The sequence below is a fragment of the Canis lupus genome, chromosome 5, assembly GCF_011100685.1.
Source record: "Canis lupus familiaris isolate Mischka breed German Shepherd chromosome 5, alternate assembly UU_Cfam_GSD_1.0, whole genome shotgun sequence".
NCBI classification, from domain to species: Eukaryota; Metazoa; Chordata; class Mammalia; order Carnivora; family Canidae; genus Canis; species Canis lupus.
Window position 1 is genome coordinate 35,110,461 of NC_049226.1, and position 10,578 is coordinate 35,121,038.

Consider the following 10,578-nt stretch of genomic DNA (forward strand, 5'->3'; position numbering starts at 1 on the left):
GGTTACTTCTGGAAAGCTGTCCTGTAGGCAGCTAATCCCATCCTTCTTGCAGCTTGACTTACAGAGATGGCATCTGCTGACCTTTCGTTTTGGGAGCCATCTTATTTTGAGGGCAGTAGCGCTTTGTCCACCGTCTACAATTACCTAAACTAAAAATACTTTGGAGGGTGAACAATCTTCAAGGGGACTTTGTAACCTGGGCTGTATGCCTCTTATTTTGCTACCATATTTCAAGGCAATATCCTTTTTATTGAACTAAGCTGCATGTCACCTGCTGGACCAATATTGCATGTTATAGTTGTTTAGAAGCTAATCTTTATGCTGAGCCTTGTGATTATGTTGCCATATCCCTGCAAATAAACCCAATAATCACATTGCTTGTATTTCCCCTGATAACACCATCACCTCTTGGCCTCAACATACAGAATTAACCACCTTCCCTGTGCGTCGTGAAGGTGAGAGGTGCTTCTTGATGAAGAAGCACTGGCTTCTCTCTTCTCCCGCCAGTGTAAGTCTCCATCCTTCTGTGTCAGCCATGATCCTCCTACGTGCCACCACCATCTCCCAGCTAGTTGTATGATTGGTGAGCTCCCGCATGGACCTAAGATCAGGAGAAGAGAAATGGACTTGTGTTGCACAGCTGCTGGTGTTTGTCTAAAGAAAAACATGGAACTTGATGCTGAGGGTCCAAACTGAATGGTGGATTATGTTTCTACATCTTTGTTTGCCTTTGATTCGATGAGCTGTGTGAGTGTTGCTTAGTTGCCAATAGGTTGCCAGTCCCTTTTTTCAGGCACAAATGTGTTAGGCTCTAGCACTGGCTGCCCCCTGTTTTTTAGGGTGCTTAAATGAAAGGAAGCACTCTCTCCATATAGAAATGTTAGAGTAACCCGAGCACTTGCTCTATATCGAGGAAACTGTTGCTTAAAAATAATATGCATTTTTGCCTCCTTTGAGTCTCATTGGACCAGAGGAGGTGCGTGTGTGTGTGTGTCCTGGCACACTAATAAAGCATTTATGGAAGCATATACAAGAAACTGGAAGCCGCAATTACTTTAGGGAAGGTGACTTGATGAACTGAAGTAGGAAAGGGACATTTTTTTTTAAATTTTAAAACCTTTTGTGCTGTTTTAGACTGCTTCATCATCCATTAAATAAGAGATCATAGCTGAAGGATCACACGGTCTTCTGAGCCCCTTTTCTGAGAGTCTGTAATTCTCTTGAATTGAGGATATATTTTGTATTCCTTTCTCTAATCTTTTTAGTGGAATTCAGCTCTGCTGGTTATATTAGAAATACCTTTTTCCAGCATTGCCTGAGAATGGTATTTTCCATGCTGTGAATTCTCTAGGTACATGAGTCTAATCCCTTTATATTGCTGAAGTTTGGAATAACTCTAATGGAATATTTATAAGTTATTTATATTTATCACGTACCTTCCTATCTCCCTTGCTTCTTTGCAGCTTTATTGAGATATATAGTTCAAGTACCACAACATTCACCTATCCAGAGTTGAGAGGCACTTAGCATATTCACAGAGGTGTACAAACATCACCACAATCTAATATTAGAACATTTCAACTCCCCAGAAGAAACTCCATCCCATTAAGCAGTAACTCACTAACCTATTTCTGTCTCTATGGATTTGCCTATTCTGGATATTTCACACAAGTGGAATCCTATAACATGCGGTCTTTTGTTTCTGTCCCTTTACACAGAGAGAATAGTATTTTGCCATTTCCTGACAGTTTGGGCTTCTTATCATTGACAATGCACTCTCAAGAACTTCAAGACTACCAAGGCAGGGAGGCTCTTGGTCTCTATACTCCATGGTCCATTGTGATCAATGGGACTTTGTCAAAGCTCTGCAGCCCAGACCATCAGGCATCCTCTTGGACACCTTGTCATATGACCTTGACTCTCGTTTTAACAATCATGTCCTTTCCAGTCCTCCCACTGGTGCAAATTTGATCTCCATTAGTTCATGACCTGGATGAGACCCCAGGTCCACCATGTCTTCTCTTGACCCAGGCTCATAATATAGCTCAGATGTGAACCTCTTTGGTGCATTTCTGTCCTTCTCCTGGAGTGACTAAAAAGGGCTGAAATCTTCCCATCTTTTATTGCTATCTTGAGTATCTCATATCATTAAGGCAGCTAAATTCCATCTTAGAGATAAATCCCCCACAAGTATTTTATGATCTCTCTGGTTTAAGTGGTGCTAAACCCTTTGATTCCTTATATCCTTCCTCTCCCCTTTCTTAAAATAGGCTGTAGTTGTCATGTCAAGAACTTTACCGACTTCCTTTTTTCTAAAATTGTATAATTGTGAAAGATACTTTCTCTTATTTCCCTTGAAGAGCAATGCATAATCAAAACGTTCTCGAATGCAAACCTCCAGGTGGGGGTAGGGCAAGGGCAGCCCCTAAGTCAACAGGGCACATGTCTGCCAAGTCCAAGAGAATTTGAATGTCTGGTTCAGAGAAAGGCTCTTTGACCTCTGAACTGTCCTGAAAAAGTAGAGTCTCTGTAATTGCTTCCTTTACCTTGTGGTAGGAATGGAGCAAAGAGGGAAGAGCCTTGGGTCTGGGTGAGACTCTCTTAGGGGTTTTTTGTCAGTTTGAGTCAGTTTGGCAAGGAGGGAGTTGTCACCATTCTGAATTTAGCTGGAGGAACATGGCAGGGTCTGGCCGGGAGTGTGTCTTGGTGATTTGAGATTTTGGGGCTTTTCTTAGGCTCAGTATCGGGATAAGCCCTGAAGTTTGGGGCCCCCTTGCCCCAAGCAGCTCTGAGACATCGTGGATCTGGACACCCATGAAAATTCATTCTGTGTCAGGGAAACCACCCCTTCTTGGCCTGCCTTGGGCAGGGAGAAGGTAGCAGGTCAGAGAGCGCCTGACATCGAGCAGATGGTGAGGATCTGCTTGCTGCAGGACCAGATCTCTGCAGTTGAGTCTGAGCAGTTGGTGGCACTGCCTGACAGGAAATGCAGAGAAAGAGCTTCAGCATAGGCTCAGCAGAGAAATGCCGTAACTTAGGATTGATGTGCCCCAGGTGCAGGTGAGTGAGTGGAGAGAATCAAGACATAGGGGATCCCTGGGTGGCACAGCGGTTTGGCGCCTGCCTTTGGCCCAGGGCACGATCCTGGAGACCCGGGATCGAATCCACGTCGGGCTCCCGGTGCATGGAGCCTGCTTCTCCCTCTGCCTGTGTCTCTGCCTCTCTCTCTCTCTCTCTCTCTCTATCATAAATAACTAAAAATTAAAAAATAAAATAAAAATAAAAATAAAAGACATAGGGGTAAGCCCTGCTACGGGAAGTGAGAACAGAGCCTGAGCTCGAAGTCGTTGCAGATGGGCCCCAGAAAAGAGTTTGGGTGCACCGTGCTCTGGATGACCTGGCACCCAGGGGCTCGGCCGATCGCAGATCTGAGCAGACTGGCAGACAGGACAGGCCCACAGGCCCAAGCCCACCTCCCAGGTAGCCAGAATTGAGGCAGTCCCCGCTCTGCTCTGGGCCTGCCTTGGACCCAGCAGGAGGCTGCGTCTCCATAAGCGGCCCGGCACTGCCCTCTGGTGGCGAACCCCACCAAATGCTCGCTGGCTGAGAAGATCCCCGCGGGAGTCTCGCTGCCTACAACTTCTTAGCAGATGCCCTGGGGGCGGCAGCTTTTGGGCTTTGGGACTAATTTAACTAATTTGCACCAATCCAATCCTGCTGTGACATGAGTACAAATAAGCAGGGGAAAAAATGCACGTTGTGCTGTCTGGTTCCAGCCGTTTCCGCTAGCCTTTAAGAGCTACCACTGCAACACAGCATGTGACAGGCATTGTGCTAGGTCCTGACCTCTAGGACAGGTGCTATAGCTAGCTCCTCATGTTACAGGTGACAAATGAGGCTCCGAGAGGTAGTTGCACCCATGTTGCAGGAATATGACGTTTGGTTCTGGGTGCACCTGACCCATTGATGATGGTATCCCACCTGGGGCTGGGAATGAGAGAGAGGGGAGTGGAGGGGGCAGGGGCACTTCTATTTTATTTATGTTTTACAAATATATTTTAATAATGAATACATATTATTCAGAGAAAGAGTGTGCACTCCAGAGAGTGCCAGCAGGTGGCAGAGGGAGAGGGAGCGAGAATCTCAGGTGGACTCCCATGGAGCACAGAGATGAGGCCCTATCTCACAACCCAGAGATCGTGACCCCAGCTGAAATCGAGAGTCAGACACCCAACTGACTGAGCCACCCAGGTGCCCCTCTGTATGTGGATATAGATATAGATATAGATAGATATAGATATAGATACAGATATAGACATATGTAGACGACATTCTGGATATAGCAGGTGACAAAGGGATACTGCCTGTCAAGCACATCAGGAAGAGGATAACCAGGAAGGCAGGGCAGGGAACAGGTACTGGGGCTCTTCTTCCCTGGTAGACACGGTTTTAGAGGAATATGGTAGCTGTTTCATGACTCCTGCAGAGCCAGGAGAACAAGTGGATCCCCTCTGTTTCTGCAGCATGCAGGCCCAGCGCCTGGAGAGTAGATTTCTCAAGGCAGATGTCAGCCACATTTCAAGGCATTTTGCTGCCACAGGGGCTGCCCCGCTGGTGAAAATGGTAAGGTGCAGGTGCAGGTGCAGTGCCACTGGAGGGGCTGGGAAATTTGTACAGGGGAACCCTTGCTGGGTAGAAGCTAGGTTCTGAGTCCTTAAAGCTTCTGCTGTCCCTCTGTGCCCCAGCCCGTGAGCCCCCCAGCAGACAGAAGTACCCTGGCTCAGTTGGGTGGAGCCTGGTGAGTGGGTGCCTGGGTTCCCACTGTGGGCCAGGTATCTTTTCACCTGCCAGGCAGGACTTAGAAACTACTGAAGCCTCAGGGGAGGGGGAGGGACTGCTCCCCCAGAGGTTCTGATGTCATCAGCCATGGGTGTGGCCCTGGGCCTTGGGTTCTCTAGAGCTCCCAAGTGCTTCTAGAGGGAGTGCATTTCTGTTGGTTTAGGGCCCACCTTGTTTCACTCTCTTTTCTTACACTGAGCCCTGCGGGGGGGAAATTGGGGTGGCTCCAAATGCTGTAAAGAACACTAGCTCAGGGCAGCTTGGGTGGCTCAGTGGTTTAGCGCCGCCTTCAGCCCAGGGCGTGATCCTGGAGACCTGGGATCGAGTCCCATGTCAGGCTCCCTGCATGGAATGGAGCCTGCTTCTCCCTCTGCCTGTGTCTGTGCCTTTCTCTCTCTCTCTCTCTCTGTGCCTCTCATGAATAAATAAATAAAATCTTTAAAAAAAAAAAAAAAAAAAAAAAAAGAACACTAGTTCACCTGAGGTGGGGGTGAGGGGAATAAAAAGCTTCCTCCCAAAACAAGAGCGATAGAAGAAACAAGAGCCCAGCCAGCATGCATGAGGGAGTGGTAGGCAGCAATTCCCCTGGGGAAACAAGTTAAATCAAGCCATGCAGGGGGCAGGGGAATGTTCTAGAAGGCCAGGTGACACACAGGGCTGCTGTCTTATAACAGCAGAAACAGCTATTTCTATAGGCCTAGGCACTGGGGCACAAGCCACTGTGCTGCGGGGGCCCAGACTGGGACCCCAGTGAGGCGAGTGAGCGCTGAATTTGAGGAGACACCCAAACACTTGGTCATTGATAAGATTAATGATATTTCCACACAGTATTTTTCCAACTGCAACGAATGCACAAGAATCCACGATGAACCAAATATCAACGTTTTAAATTAAGACTGGATCAGTGTCACTCCCCCCTGCACTCTTTCAGAGTCACCCACCTGGTCACCTTTCCTCCCGCGGGGACCCAGGCGGCTGGCAGAGCAGTGGTGCCACCTAGTGGAGACCCTGGCACCGAGGTGCGGAAGGTGACGCCCAGCCCCCGTCCTGGGGAAGCCTGTCCCTGCGGCTGGTAGGAAACCCGACCTGGGGCCTGGCTTGGGTGGCAGTTGAGGAGGGGCAGCCAGGGACTGTGTGAACACATGGGCCAGAAGGTAGTGCTGCCGGGACCTTATTATTTCCCACGGGCCGGGCACCCCCAGGGCAGAAAGTTCCCAAGACCCCCAGGGTCAGCAGGGCCAGGACCTGTGGGGTGGCCTGGAAGGGGTCACATACCCTGTCACTGTTTCTGATTGTGACGGAAATGGGAAGGGAAAGCTCACCCTGGAACTCAGATTTTGTCACTGCCAGTCTGGCGTTTCTGTAGTAACTAGTTCTGCGTGTGTGCATGTGTGTGTGTAAATGTGAAAACGCACAGTATTGGAGTAGGAACCGTGGTGCAAGGTCAGCAAGGCAATAAGTCACAACTCCTACTTACAGGAGCCCAAGGGAATAAGAACATGTCCCGGGAAATGTGTATAGAGCATCACAGGGGGACCAGTGGTGGATGCAGAGGACCAGCTCGGGCATGCAGGGTGTCAGGTGGGTGTCAGAGGGGACCACTGATGGCATCTGGCCAGACCAGTGACAGATCAGAGATGTTTCATAGGCCTAAGGAGGACCCCACTGTATGAGCCCACGTGAATGCACTCGGCTGTGACGTTGGTTACCTGGAACCCAATGGCTGGTGACCTCCGTGCACCTCAGCTCACGTCTTCCAATCACAACCTTGAAAGCCCCAAAGAGGGGTTCCAGGTGAAGCACCCGAGGCAGGAAGAGACTGGCAGACTTGCTTCTTCCTTTGGCCGTGGAGTGATGAGGGGCATCCAACATGTCCTGATCTCAGGAGCTCAGAAAGGTCTGAAACACAGGACTGTGAACACTTCCTTATGGAGCTGGCTAGAGCCACATGCCAAAAAAAAAAAAAAAAAATCCTGTGTTCATCTTCAGCCCCCAAATTTCAGGCAATGAATGAAAGGCCATGGGTGGCTCAGGATTGCCACGTGGAACAGAGCCCAGAGGAAGAAGAAGGGCAGATGGGCCCCCGGCCCCTGGGGCGGCAGAAACGGTCCCGGACCACAGTCAGGAGTTCGAATCCCAGCCCGTGGAGCTATCTTGGGGGCCCCTCAGCACCAACAGGGCTGACTCCTGGCAGCCCCACTGGTGTTGTCACTCTGAGCCCTCCCGAGGGGCGCACAGAGGCAGGGGGAGAAGCAGGTGGCAGGAGACACTCTACTTAAGCCCCCCACCCCACCCCGAGTCCGGAAAGGACCTGCTGAAGTCACGGCTGAGATGCTGTTCTTCCAGAGGAAGTGGACTTCTTCTGCCACAGAAGGTGACAATGAGCCCTGGGGGGCGTCACACCTCTGGCCCCAGATTTGTGGCCACAGATCTTATCAGGTGCATTGATTGTCCCCCCACCACTACCACCAATGACACTACACTTAAGACCCTGTTACAGTCCGGATGTTACTCTGGCACTGAAAGCAAGTCACTTAAAACGCAAAAACTCGTGTCATTTTAACTTTCAGACAAGCGATGGTCACATCTGCAGGCTGATGGCCTTTGCTGCCTGCTGGGGCAGCAGTGGAAATGATCGGGAGAGGGCACATCAGGACAGGGCCTAACACAGTGTGCGGCGGCAGGCACGGGCAAGCTTTCTGCCTTTTTAAAAAGATTTTATTTATTTATTCAGGAGAGACCCAGAGAGAGAGACAGAGACACGGGTAGAGGGAGAAGCAGGCTCCCTGTGGGGAGCCCGATGTGGGACTCAATCCCAGGACCCCGGGGTCACGCCCTGAGCCGAAGGCAGACGCTCAACTGCTGAGCCACCCAGGTGCCCCCACTTTGAATTTCTTCCTCAGCTTGATCAGGCACCAGACGCTGAGCCCCAACATTGGGTGGCAAGAGGGGCTCCCACTTCTCTCAGCCTCCTGACTTGACCTGCTTGGTGGGCTTCTCACGGAACCAGATGTACCCCACCCTCTACAGCTCCGAGAGGGGTGCAAGTCCCAAACCTACCTCCTCCCAGAAACCTGTAGGCCCTGCAGGGCCAGGCCGCGGGTAGCCCAGGAGGCCACAAGCTGATGGGCCCAGTGGGGAAACAAAAGAGGAGGAAATCTGGAGTTTCTAGCTGAGGACAGTCATTTGGAAAGCTGGCTTTTGCCCCAGGAATGGTGCTAGGATGCCCTCAAAATGCTACGCCTTGCTCTTCAGGCCTCAACACCTGTTGCCCATGAGACAAAGACCCTCCCACCTCCCGCCCGCAGGCCCAAAATAGGCACAGCTGTTGCAGAGGCTCATCTCACCCAGGGCTGAGGCTGAGCCATATTTGGAAATGTATGTGGCCCCCACCCGCCCCACTCTGAGCCTTTTTTATTTTTTGAAGATTGTATTTATTTATTCATGAGAGACACAGAGACACAGGCAGAGGGAAAAGCAGGCTCCATGCGGGGAGCCCGATGCGGGACTCAATCCCAGGACCCTGGGATCACGCCCTGAGCTGAAGGCAGGCGCTCAACTGCTGAGCCACCCAGGTGCCCCTCCCCACTCTGAGTATTGAGGCCTCAAGACAGGAGCATTTGCTTCTGTTCCTGGTCTGGTCTGCTTTCTTGGGGACTTGTGCTTCTCCAACTCCCTGTCCCTGGGCCCACAGTAGGCAGTTGGTAAATGACAGACGAATGAACGGCATCTAGAGACTTCCAGCAGCGAAGCGTGGGGCAGATGGAGGCTCCGGGCCCCGGGGGGCTTGGGAGCTGCCAGTCTCCAGATGTCACAGGACAGCACCTCACCCCCAAGGGCCTCCTTTTTGATACTTGATTCTCTCTGCAGGCTTAGGAGCTGGTGTGAACTGCAAACACCCCTCCTTTCAGAAGGCTGGCAGTCAGGACGGCTCACAGATTTGTAAAGAGCCCCCTGCTGGCATATGACTGTCTCTTTATTCCTGACACCGGGAGGCAGAGAGCCAGAGTTTCTAGAAAGAACGGGAGTTTTCCCCCAGGGCACGCAGATTCCCACCACTCTATTTTTCCTGCTGGGAACTTAGTTCAGCAGATGCCCTGGGTACCTGTCGTGTGCAGAGCACTGTGCTCATGCTAATGAAATGGGCTTTCTTAGGATCCATAAAATCCTGTCACCTTCCTCCATATCCTATTACCTCTGTGTTCTGGATTGTTTCTCATAATTATTATCACTGGGTAACCCGTGTTGGTGACAACCATCTGCTCTCTGTCTCAGGAAACTAGTGTTGGGTTTCCTGATGAAGATGGTCTAAGGATGTCTGACTGTCCCCTGCTCCTCTGACTGTCCTCAGGGCTCCTGACGAGGTTCCACGTCTAACATGATAAAATATCGAGAAGGCCCCCAAATGTCCACGCGCTGGGGCGTCTTGCTCCTTGCTGCCATGGAAAGCATGGTGACATCTTAGCTAAAAATAATCGGTGTCACCCTGGGCCCCTGGCTCCTGGTGACCTGCCCCCCAGGGCAGGAGTGCCTCCGGAATGTCTCAGCATTGCTCAGGGTAACCGGATCCCGGCTCGGCGCCAGCAGGCAGCCTTAAAAGCCCTCGGCCTCAGCTGTTTTAACAGTGGGATTATTGGTAGGGGCAGAAATAGACCTCTGCGTTCTGGTGGCTTCCTCACCCCACATTCCTAGGTGCACCTTGCTTTATTAAGGCTCTCAGCTGTCGCGGTGATCCAGGCATGGAGAAAGGAGAAGCAGCCCTCACCAGCTGCTGGCAGGCCACTACCCAACCGGTGTGCCCCCAAAAGGACATGTTTCTCTTATTAGAAGCTGTGTCCCTCACGCGTCCTTAAGGAGGAGACCATCTGCCAATCATAAATCAAGATTCAGCCTTTCCAAATAAAGAAGGAGCCTACCATCTTCGTCGGCAGTCCCTTTATAGTTGACAGAGATTTCTTCTTTTTTTGTAATCCTGTGCTCGAGCATGTATTTCTTGCGTAACTGAGAACTATAAAAGGTAATAAAAAATAGAAATCTGCTAAGAGATTTGAGGCTCAGTGAAGAATCCGGAGAGTCTGAGGTTTCTGGAAAGTATATGGATTAAGGAGCAAGGACATAAATAAATTGAGGGAAAAAAAACTATAAGAGTGAGGCCATTTAGAAAAAGGAGAAGCCATTTGAAATGGCCCTTGATTGGGAGGTAGAGTGAGCTGAAGAATGAGCTGGAAACGGAGGGACCCTGTACCCTTCCTTTGTTGTCATCCAGTTTGGGGGACCCATGAGCAGAGGAACCAGTCGATATCGTGAATGAGCTGATGATCACCCAAGTTCCTACTAAGGTCATATGGCCCGAGGGAAGGCTGTCTGGATCACTGTGGGCTCAGTTGGTGCAAGAGAAGGGTTGGAGGGGAATGCCTGGAGAAGTTAACACACACAGGCAACAGTCAGAAAGACCAAAAATGCAGATTTTGGGTTTTATCAGCCCAATCCTAATGCACCTCTGCCCTGCACCCCATCTCCCCAGCATTCCTCAAGGCAGTCAGGGAGGCAGTGCTTTGTAGTCTAAGAGTCTTGGGATCTGGAGGGATTCCCAGCTGTGGCATGTTGACCTAAAGCAAGGTACTCTACTTGGGTGTCTTCGTGTGCCAAACGGAGGCATGGCCTGGCTTGTCCTCCCTGCACCCTTCTGTGGGTGAGGTGGGGTAGTGCGTCCTGGGAGCCCCCAGTAAGACACAGTAA